General features: G+C 43.9%; 1 long non-coding RNA gene across 2 annotated transcripts; it reads left to right on the forward strand.

Annotated features, from left to right (window-relative positions):
- Positions 1-464: 464 nt before the first annotated feature.
- LOC141981416 (uncharacterized) lies at positions 465-5,228 on the forward strand. Of its 2 annotated transcripts, XR_012637768.1 has the most exons (8): positions 465-539; positions 2,271-2,338; positions 2,612-2,628; positions 3,561-3,669; positions 4,203-4,292; positions 4,531-4,580; positions 4,699-4,769; positions 4,960-5,228. It is a non-coding gene; the product is annotated as an uncharacterized LOC141981416 (long non-coding RNA). The 2 variants fall into 2 exon arrangements; XR_012637767.1 differs by lacking the exons at positions 465-539; positions 2,271-2,338; positions 2,612-2,628 and having other exon boundaries at positions 2,761-3,669.
- Positions 5,229-10,445: the final 5,217 nt, after the last annotated feature.

Below are 10,445 nucleotides of genomic sequence, written 5' to 3' on the forward strand. Positions count from 1 at the left end.
ACTCGCTAGGCAAGGGTCATGGGTTCCAAAACTCTGTGAATGGAGAGAGGCTGGGGATAAGTATTAATACTTGGTGGCATGGGCCCCTTGGTGAAGGCCTTACATGCTAATTGCACTTCCTCCTCTTTCCACTGTGGAATATCAGAGCTAATTCATTAGAAGTCTAGTTACAGGCTGCTGAGCTCACTTTGGGCTAATAGTGCACCAGCACTGGGGCTCCCCTACTACAAGCTGAATTCACCTAAGAGCTGAAATCACTGAGCGTTGTGTTAAGTAGTGGGGGAGCCTGAAGATATATTGTGGAGCAGTTTGTGGGATGGCTGGAGTGCCTTGTGGACAGGCTGGTGGAGCAGTTCATAGGATGGCGGGAGCTGCTGGTGGGATGCGGAGCAGTTTGTGGATCGGCTGGTGGAGCAGTTCATGGGATGGCGGGAGCTGCGTGTGGGCCGCGGAGCGGAGCTGAGCAAAGCAGTTTGTGGGGCGGCTGGCAGAGCGGAGTGAAGGCCTATGGAGCTGTGAGGCGGTCAGCTTCAGATCATGTAAGGTGCCTCTTACCTCCGCCCCCATCTCCACACAGGTTGGGAGGTAAAGCTCTGTAGATAAACTTTTGAACTCTGGGGCTGCCCTGACCAGGGACAGAGACTTTTGGGACTTTGGGTGATTTGGGGTTGCTGGACTCAAGAACAAAAGGGAAAGGGCATGCCCCAATTTGCTTGGGGTGGGTTTTTTGCTCATGGGTTGTGTTATGAATCCTGTTGGTGGTGTTTCCCCAACATAATGCCACATTGTTTCTCTCTGTTATTAAAAGGCTTTTTGCTACACTCAGACTAGGTGCTTGCGAGAGGGGAAGTATTGCCTCTTGGAGGCGCCCAGCGGGGGTGGTATATATTTGTCCCAGGTCACTGGGTGGTGGCTCGAGCCGGTTTGCATTGTGTTATTGGAATGAATCCCCTAGATATTGAACCCGGCCCTTGTTGCTGCCAACTCTGACGGGCAGAAGGGTTACATAAGTAGTCACAACATATTGTTAAAGATCATTTCATGCTCAATGACCTGTTAAGACCTTTGCAGTCACAGATAATACCTGTCTTCTTGGGGAACCAGAGCACAGTATCCAGTCTGTCTGACTCATGAGCTGGAGCCAGTTCGCAGCAATTCGCGGGAACCGGTTGTTAAATGTAGAAGCCCTTTTAGAATGGACAACCGGTTCTAAAAGGGCTTCTAAATTTAACAACCAGCCAAAAGTGGCGCCTTAGGCAGGCGGTGGCTTCACGCTCAGGCCCAGGGAGGCGGAGCTGAGCTGGGGCAGGGAGCGGTTCCCCTGCGCGCCCCCCGGGTTACCTGCTGTGGCGCGGGCAGCCCTCCTCGCGCCCCCTCCGCCCCAGCGCACCTCTGCTCCGCCTCCACCTCCTTGGGCCTGAGCGCGAAGCCACCGCCTGCTTCTCAACCCTCCCCGGCTTCCAGCGCGAACAGCTGATTCATGGGAAGCTGTGGGGGGAGGGGGCGGAGAAGCAGAGCGGGGTGGCGCATTCAGGGGCGGAGGCGGAGCGGAGGTCAGCTGGGGCCGGGTGTGGGGAGCTGCCGGTGGGGGCTCTGCACCCGCCAAATTTTTCCTGTGGGGGCTCCAGCCCCGGAGCACCCACGGAGTTGGTGCCTAAGGCACCACTTTTGATGTGATCAGTGGGGGAAGCGGCCGCTCCCCCTGCTCTCCCCCAGCTACGCTCCCCTGCCCCTAGGAGCCAGAGGGACCTGCCGGATGCTTCCCAGGAGCCACCCCAGGTAAGCACCGCCAGGACTACCCACCTCGCCCCCGGCAGGTCCCTCTGGCTCTTACGGGCGGGGTGGGGCGGGCACCCACTACGGTGGCCCATGAGACCCTCCTGCCTGGTTCTGGGGGCAGTCAGGGGACAGGGGATGGGGGTGGATGGGGCAGGAGTCCTGGGGGGGCGGGGGCGGGGCAGGAGTCCTGGGGGGCGGGGGTGGGCCACGACTCCCTCATGGGGTGAGGAGGGAACCGGTTGTTAAGATTTTGGCAGCTCATCACTGCGTGGGTCCATTAATTAAACACAAGTATGCGAACAGCTTAGTCAGTTTTTACATTAAGTAAGACAGAGCACATTGATTACAAATCGTTTTATTTTTACAGGACTCTCTTACATATCTGATTTGTAACACTAAGAATCCCTTGCATGTCTGTCTATATTAAACTCATTATGTTCGTGATGTGCCAGAATTATTAATGCATAAATAACTTTGTTGACTGTCAACAGGTACAAGCCATCTCATCAGTAGTTTCCACTGTCATTCTCTCAGCAGAGCTCCACAAATGAAAGTGAAGGTAAATGCTAAGACTCTTTCATACATAGCATGAGCAAAACACAAGTTCATTCAGTGAGTTAAACATAGTGTGAAACAGCAAATACAATGCTATGTTTGATGTGGAGGAGTACTCTAATAGTAATACATGTAATGAAATTGGGAATTTCAGTATAATGTACATTTCATGGTTTGCTTCACTGGAAACTATAATTGCATTTCTAATTTCTTTTTAAATAAATACAGAGTGAATTACTTCAAAATGATATATTATTGCTTCCTTACCACACACCAGGTCATTGGGTTCTTGCGGTAAGATGTTTTGTATTGTACTTCTGGATTATGCGCAATAAATGTGGTATTAAATAAGCGATTTGTAACATTTGTAGCTAGCAGTGATATAATTTCCTGTGTTGCGGGTTTTCAGTGAGTTCAGTGCATGCAAAGGAAAGTGGAATGTGAACGATAGAAATAAAATGCTACTGTCAAGTTACGTTGTTAGTGTAACTTGGAAGAATACATTCTGTATTGAACTGATCAATGATTTCACAATATGCTTTCCTCTTGTGTGTTACTGGGACATTACAAACGAGAATATGCTAATTGCATAATGGTTTTTGATAAATCAGTATAAAATTTTTGAAAGAATGACACTACCAATATAATTGGTGAATGTATTTACACTTAGCCTCGATGAAAAAAAACGAATTGTTAATAATTGACCCCTTGTGTGATGAGATGAGATATGAAAGAACATGCCTGAGGAATTGGAGGTGATTTATTAGATATTTACTTTTACAGTGGACATGAACTGTTCCGTTGAAAATTTTTTTAAAGGGAATATAACAATAGTGAGACGAATATCTTCCTGTTAGCTACAAATAAAAATTGAAACAGCATGTGCTTGTACTAAATATGCTTAGTAATGGACTTTGAGTGAACTTGTGCGATTTGACTCTGGGGAACGACTTCACAGAATGTGGACACGAAACAGTAGCATGTTGCCTGATTGAGAATGTGTTATTATCAACATGGGGCATGGCAAATCAGGTGATACATTGTGTAAGAGTGAGACAATAATATGAAAGCAAGTGTGTATATATGTGAGCAATAAGTCATTTCAATCATTAATTAAAAAGAGATAGAACTGATTTGTATCTATGTCCAGAAACCGGAGGGGGGAAAAAAAAGGGAAAGAAAAGCTCATTTACGCAGTCCGCTAATGTACTCTCTAAAAATTTCAGAAACTTCATCAAATGATTAACTAGAAAATCCTCATCTGATTGGAATAGTAAAATTGTTCAGCATTCCAGACAAAGTGATGGCCACAACTGCAGACCACTCATCTTAAAGGTATTGAACACCAAATTGCCATTATCATTTGTTATGTATGTGTAATTATCCAGGGTGAAAGTAAATGCCAGAGATTACCAGTGGGCACTGCACCGGCATCCTTGCCAAGGTGTGTAGGGTGGGCTTGTGGCCCCCAGAAGGGATGGCGTCTCTGGCGGAAGGTGCGGTGCTGGGGGGCCAGATTCCACCAGACAGCCCTTCCTGACAGCTGCTGCTGCAGTGGCCAGGAGCACCAGGCCCTTGTAAATTGCCGGAACACAGGGCCCCTTTTGCTCCCCAACTATCAGCAGCCCCGCTAGCAGCATGCAACAGCGTTGCCGGACCCTATGGCAGGGCCGCTGATGTGGGGGGGTGGGGCGGGGGAATGGGATAAAGGGGGCAGCGACGTTAAAACATAAAGCACTGCCACAGCGGAAGTGTAACATCAGCCGTGTACGGGCTGGCACTGGTGGCCGGTTCTTACCGGTATGCTGGACCAGGCCACTCTCACGTATGGTAATTATGATGTTTATTCTAAATATCAGTGTTGTTAGTTTGCAGAAACGTATTTGCAGCACAAACAACACAAGAGGCTAATACTGCGTTTAGAAGACATATAGCAATTCTTCTAATGAAGGAGTCAGGTAATTACTTTCTACCATGTACTGTGGACTCATTAGGCAGATGTGAAGACAACAGGAAGAGTGGAATTATGTCACGTAGCAGACAGTTATCTTAATACCCCTAAAGTGGGATATCTCACAGGTTTGGTTCTGTAATGGTGACTATGAATCAATAATACCTTTAAGTACACAAAAATTTGAATGGGGTGAATGGTTGCTATTGATCGACCAGTTGAATGAAATTGGTATTTTTATATAGGTGCAGTAAAGTAAAAATTTGAGAAAATATGACTCCCAAAAAAGAAAAAGGTATGTTCAAACAAGTGACTGGATTAAAATATTGACATTAATTAATAAATCAAGATTTGCATTTTCAGTGTTGGTCGTAATGTATTCATCATTTCATCGCGCTATATTTATTTTTCAGAAAGCGTGGAGGACTCCTGCATCTACCGCAGCCTTGTCAACTGTGAAAAGGAAAGTGAGGATTGCACGATGGTAAGAAGCATAGAACTGTATGGGAAATAAATGCCATAAACTGCCTAAGGATCATGATTCTTGTAAAAATTCCACATCAGTAAACATTTTTATCATGCTGACATGTGGAAGGAATAGCATGAGTGAATGCAAAGTATGTGTAACCTTATAACTTCTGTGATTTCATTTTCTCAATTGTTACATATCAAAGGTCCAGTGTGATTCTTGCAAGAGGTGGGTACATATGCCCTGCATTCCAGAAGGAACCAACCAAGACTACCTGACTGATGAGAAGAAAGAGTACAACTGCAAAAAATGTGCATAGTTCCCTTCTTTACCAGAAAAACAACAACAAAACAAAACAAAGAAAAAACAACAAAACAACAACAACAAACCATTGTGTTTAAATGCTTCTTGTTCAAAACATAATGCAACCAAAATAAATGTGTTAATTTATATACCAGATTATAATAATAAAGTTTTTTATTTGAAAAAAATTATTCTCGGTATTTGTGTCCATGTGTATAATGCAAATTATAAAAGCAGCAAGGAGGAAGCAAATCATGAGTGTTTTCGACCAAAAACCCCATCCCTCCTGATTCGCAACCATCCCTGGCTCAGTGACAGATGCATGGGCAGCAAAGGCATTGGAAATAAGCAAGGAGGAAGCCAGTGAAAAAAATCAAAGGGACCACTCTGGAATCACCTTGGGCTCATGGGCATGCTCCGGACCCCCAAACCTTACCTCCCTTTTCACATACTCACACACAAAATGAAGCAGCATGCCTCAATCATCCAATAAATCAATTTGGCACATTAGCAAGGAGGAAGCAAATCGTGAGTGTTTTCAACCAAAAACCCCATCCCTCCTGATTTGGAACCTGGCCCAGGTGGTAGCAAGACCCGAGAAGTAGCCAAGATGGTCACTTTTGCGTGGCAGAAACTGCACCTAGATGCAAAAGGGGAGAGTTACTATTTGTGTCGTCACACCAGGGCTGCCACCTGCACTTGGGCTCCCTGGCGTCGGCTGGGAAAATGCCTGGCTGAGCCTTTTGTTACCAGCGCTTCCCGCGATCAGTGAAGCGCAGGGTTCTCTGCTGGCCCTTGGGGCAGAGTCCATGTCCCGCCCCTTTCCCCCTGGGCACTAGGGGATGAAGCTGGAGGCCTCCTTTCACTCCTCCAAAATGGTCCCCATGCACTTCACAGCGCGTAGCTTTCCTGCCAGACTCGCTCCCACGCAGTGCAGCATGGTAATTGCTACCAGATTTTTTGATAGGAACAAATTCTTCTATTACCCGAACAAGGTTGAGCGTAGCTTCTCAAGTCCCTACAATAGTGATTTCCTCTCTTGAGATAAAGGGCATTGCTACACTTGCAGACGTAGAGCGCTTTGAGTTTAAACCAGCCTTCAGTGAGCGCAGTAGGGCAAGCACTGCAGTGTGTTCACGCTGACAGCTACAAGCACGCTGGCGTTGCCACATTAGCAGCTCTTGCAAAGGCCACAGAGAGCAGTGCATTGCGGTAGCTATCCCAGCATGCAAGTGGCTGCAACGTGCTTTTCAAATGGGGGGGGGCGTGGAGTGTGACGGGGATGTGTTGTGTATATGTGTGGGGGGGAGAGAGTGGGTTTTGGTGGGGGCTGAGAGCATGTCAGCATGCTGTCTTATAAGTTTGGACAGCAGCAGACCCCCTTCTCCCCCACCTCTCTCTCTCACACACAACATTCCACACTAATGGTTGCTTTGTCTCTGAGCAGATAAGCAGCCGGCTGTTAGAAATGGAGCTTTCAAAGGGCATATCCGCATTCCTACAGCGAATTCAAAACAATGAGAAGAGTGGCCACTTGACTTAAGGGGATTATGGGACGTTTCTGGAGGCTGATCAGAGCACAGTAATGCAACACCTCGTTCACACTGACACCCAGGCATTTCAGCCAAGGTGCAAGAAGCATTAATCTTCTCGCCCAGGTGGAGTACCAGGAGCGCTCTAGCGATGGAGTCAGAGTGCTCTACGTGCCTTGCCAGGGTGGATGGGTCGTGAGCTAGGGCACCCAGGGCTGCTTTAATGCACTCTAACTCACAAGTGTAGCCAAGCCCTAAGTTTTGTTCTAGAACTAGAGTCTTCTTTAAGTGGGCAGAGGTGTCTTGCCTGTTCGTCCATTTTGTATACAGTACACATTGTTTCTGTTCTTTGTGCCTTTTAAGTACATGTTGGTCTCTCTCCGTGATTTCTGCATTTGTTATAGGTCTTTTGTCTTCTCTCTTTTTATTTATGGTGTACTTTTTCCTTCCTAAATGCTTTGAGTTAGATGGTGCACAACTCTTCAACAGGTTTCAGAGTGATAGCCGTGTTAGTCTGTATCAGCAAAAACAACAAGGAGTCCTTGTGGCACCTGAGAGAATAACAAATTAATTTGGGCATAAGCTTTCATGGGCTAAAACCCACTTCATCAGATGCATGGAGTGGAAAATACAGTAGGAAGATATATATACATAGTCCATGAAAAGATGGGGGTTGCCCTACCAATTCTAACAAGACAATTCAATTAAAGTGGGCTATTATCAGCAGGAGGAAAAATCACTTTTGTAGTGGTAATCAGGGTAGCCCATTTCAAACAGTTGACAAGAAGGTGTGAGTAACAGTAGGGGGGAAATTAGCATGGGGAAATTTAGTTTTTAGTTTGTGTAATGACCCATCCACTCCCAGTCTTTATTCAGGCCTAAATGAATAAAGACTGGGAGTTTTGATGGTGTCCAGTTTGTAAATTAATTCCAGTTCTGCAGTTTCTTGTTGGAGTTTGTTTTTGAAGTTTTTTTGTTGAAGAATTGCTACTTTTAAGTCTGTTAATGAGTGTCCAGGAAGGTTGAAGTGTTCTCCGAGTGGTTTTTTAATGTGATAATTCTTGACATCTGATTTGTGTCCATTTATTCTTTTGCATAGAGACTGTCCGGTCTGGCCAATGTACATAGCAGAGGGGCATTGCAGGCACATAATGGTGTATATCACATTGGTAGATGTGCAGGTGAACGAGCCCCTGATGGTGTGGCTGATGTGGTTAGGTCCTATCATGGTGTCCCTTGAATAGATATGTGGACAGAGTTGGCAACGAGGTTTGTTGCAGGGATAGGTTCCTGGGTTAGTGTTTGTGTTGTGTGGTGTGTAGTTGCTAGTGAGTATTTGCTTCAGGCTGGGGGGGGCTGTCTGTAAGTGAGGACTGGCCTGTCTCCCAAGATCTGTGAGAGTGAGGGATAGATTGTAGATCCTTGATGATGCGCAACTAAAACCTCTCCAGCACATCATCAAGGATCTACAACCTATCCTGAAGGATGATCCCCCTGCCAAAGAGATGCACCCTTATATAACCTCCTACTAATTTAGGTGTTGTGTAGTTGTCCGTTTCCTAGCAGGCCATGTGAAGCCTAACTCAAGGCTCAACTCTAATATGCTAGAAACCACAGGCTAAATAGATCACCAAATAAATCACTTGGAACTGTCTTGGGACCAGTATGGTCACTCTTCAGAAGGCCAGGTTTTTTCTTCATTGTTCTGTCCCTGTGGAGTGTCTGCTACCTGTTTATTTCTCCCTCATTGCTCACAATTGGGCAGAAACAGACACCTTTTAGATGCAGAAATGAAGCAGCTAAGGAACAGAATGTATTACTAAGCTGAGTGGGAGGAAAGGAAAATTAGGGAAATTGCCAACTCCCTTTCTCACATGGGCTAGCCCTACTCTGACATCTAAGGCCTTGTCTTCATTGGGGAAAAAAGGTATATTCTAAAGGTGAGTTAACTAACTCAGGGTAAAATCCTAGGGAAGACAAGAAAGTTTTCAGTTTTCACATGAGTTAGCAGGTCGACATGGAGATGCTATGAAGACTCACCTCTAGTTTCCTTTTAGAGCAAGCAGAACACTTCTTACTCTTGACCACTTGAAGGTCTAGGAGAGGTTCACTACTCATGATTAACTCAAAAGTGCACTTAAGGCCTAATCCAAAATCCACTGAAATTAGTGGAAAGACTTTCATTGACTTCGCTGGGCTTTGGATCAGGATTTTTAGTGGGAAAAAATGAGTGATCATTGGAGATGACATTTGGTAAATAGCACTGTATATGATCTAGAAAATAAATCCACACATGGCAAATATAAAATCAGTTCAATGGAAGTGAATCAATTCTGGCTCCAACTGAAACTTTATTTTTATTTAGGGCTTTATCTATTGTACATACAAAATTGATTTGAATGACTAAACAAGTACATTTAACATTGAGAGAAGAGTTATTGCATTTGATTTTGACACCAGAACACTGTTCTGTTTCCACACTTTAAAAATCAGGTTTTGAAGAAGACAAAACATCTAAAGACTTCTGAGTTGCATTTGTTTTCATGCAAAATGACCACTGACTTTTCAAACTCAATGGACATATTTTAAATACTAAATAAAACACCTTGTTGTACTAAAAGATGCAGTATTTCTAATTTTGCTCGATAAGATTTTACTCTTGCCATTTTCATCAAGTGGATATTACATGAAAATTAAATTTCAAAGGATAACAGGATAAACATTTGTCTGCCCTTTTAGGGAATAAAAATTAATAGATACTAAAAATCAATGGCTGTGTAAAATAAAGGCAAAATGGATTGGTATTGGAGAAGTAATGTTGACATCACAGGACACTGGAAGCTGAGTAGGGAAAGGTTTTTAAGTCAAACTAATTAAAGCACTGGGGCAGGGCTGGGGAGCTGTTTGTTCTTTTTGCCTGCACCTATATAACAACATAATGGAAACACTCCAACAAAGGAACACCCCAAACTTCTAATGAAGAACTCACAGTACACGTCAAATATCCGCAAAAAGTTCTCCAGCAAAACCAGAACTGACATTTTATGACCTAAGGGTTTTTGGGGTTTTTTTTTAAAACCCAATAGATCCAAACTCTTTTTGGTAAAATTAACTCTTCTAAACTGTCTACACCTCAAAGAAGCAAAAAGGGATAAAAACCCAATTATTTCAAAATGCTTTGCTTGAACTGATCTGTAATATATTTAAGCATTTTGAATGGTTAGGCAATTTGATTCTCTGTGCACAAAAGCAGGATATAAATGATTTGCACATTTAAGTTTGATAATAGAAACTGGAAAGAAACCGTAAATCGTTTTCTTTGTTTTAAATACATTACAAAGGAACAGCAAGGCCTTGATCTTCCTTCTTTCTCAACCCAAACTCATTCAGTCATGGGTACATAGGAATGCAAAACTGAGCCATAAGACACTTTTGTGGTGGATAACATTTAAAAATTAGTGTTAAAACCAAAGGTCTGGTTTTAGTAATCATTTTGGCAGACCAGGGGTAGGGGCAGTTGTTATTCCTACTTGTTTGGGTAAAATCTCCATAGAGCAATAGGATAATTGGATACTTACTATCTAATGTATTTTCTAACATTATATAGGTACCTGTCTTCCCTTGATTGGAAACAGACAAGTGACTGTAGTTAAGTTTCTTGCGATTTCTGCATAAAGAATACTGATCTTCACTGCTTAAATTCTAACCCTTCAAGTTTAAGTCAAAGACAAATAAATTACAAACTAGAAATTCACAGTAAGGAAAATCTTCTGCAACATAAATTACAACATTGCAGTAAAAGGCATTACCACAGGAATAATGGAAAAATATGAGCAAAAGAGCACTAGCCAACCAA

This window comes from Natator depressus, chromosome 2, assembly GCF_965152275.1.
Source record: "Natator depressus isolate rNatDep1 chromosome 2, rNatDep2.hap1, whole genome shotgun sequence".
Lineage (NCBI taxonomy): Eukaryota > Metazoa > Chordata > Testudines > Cheloniidae > Natator > Natator depressus.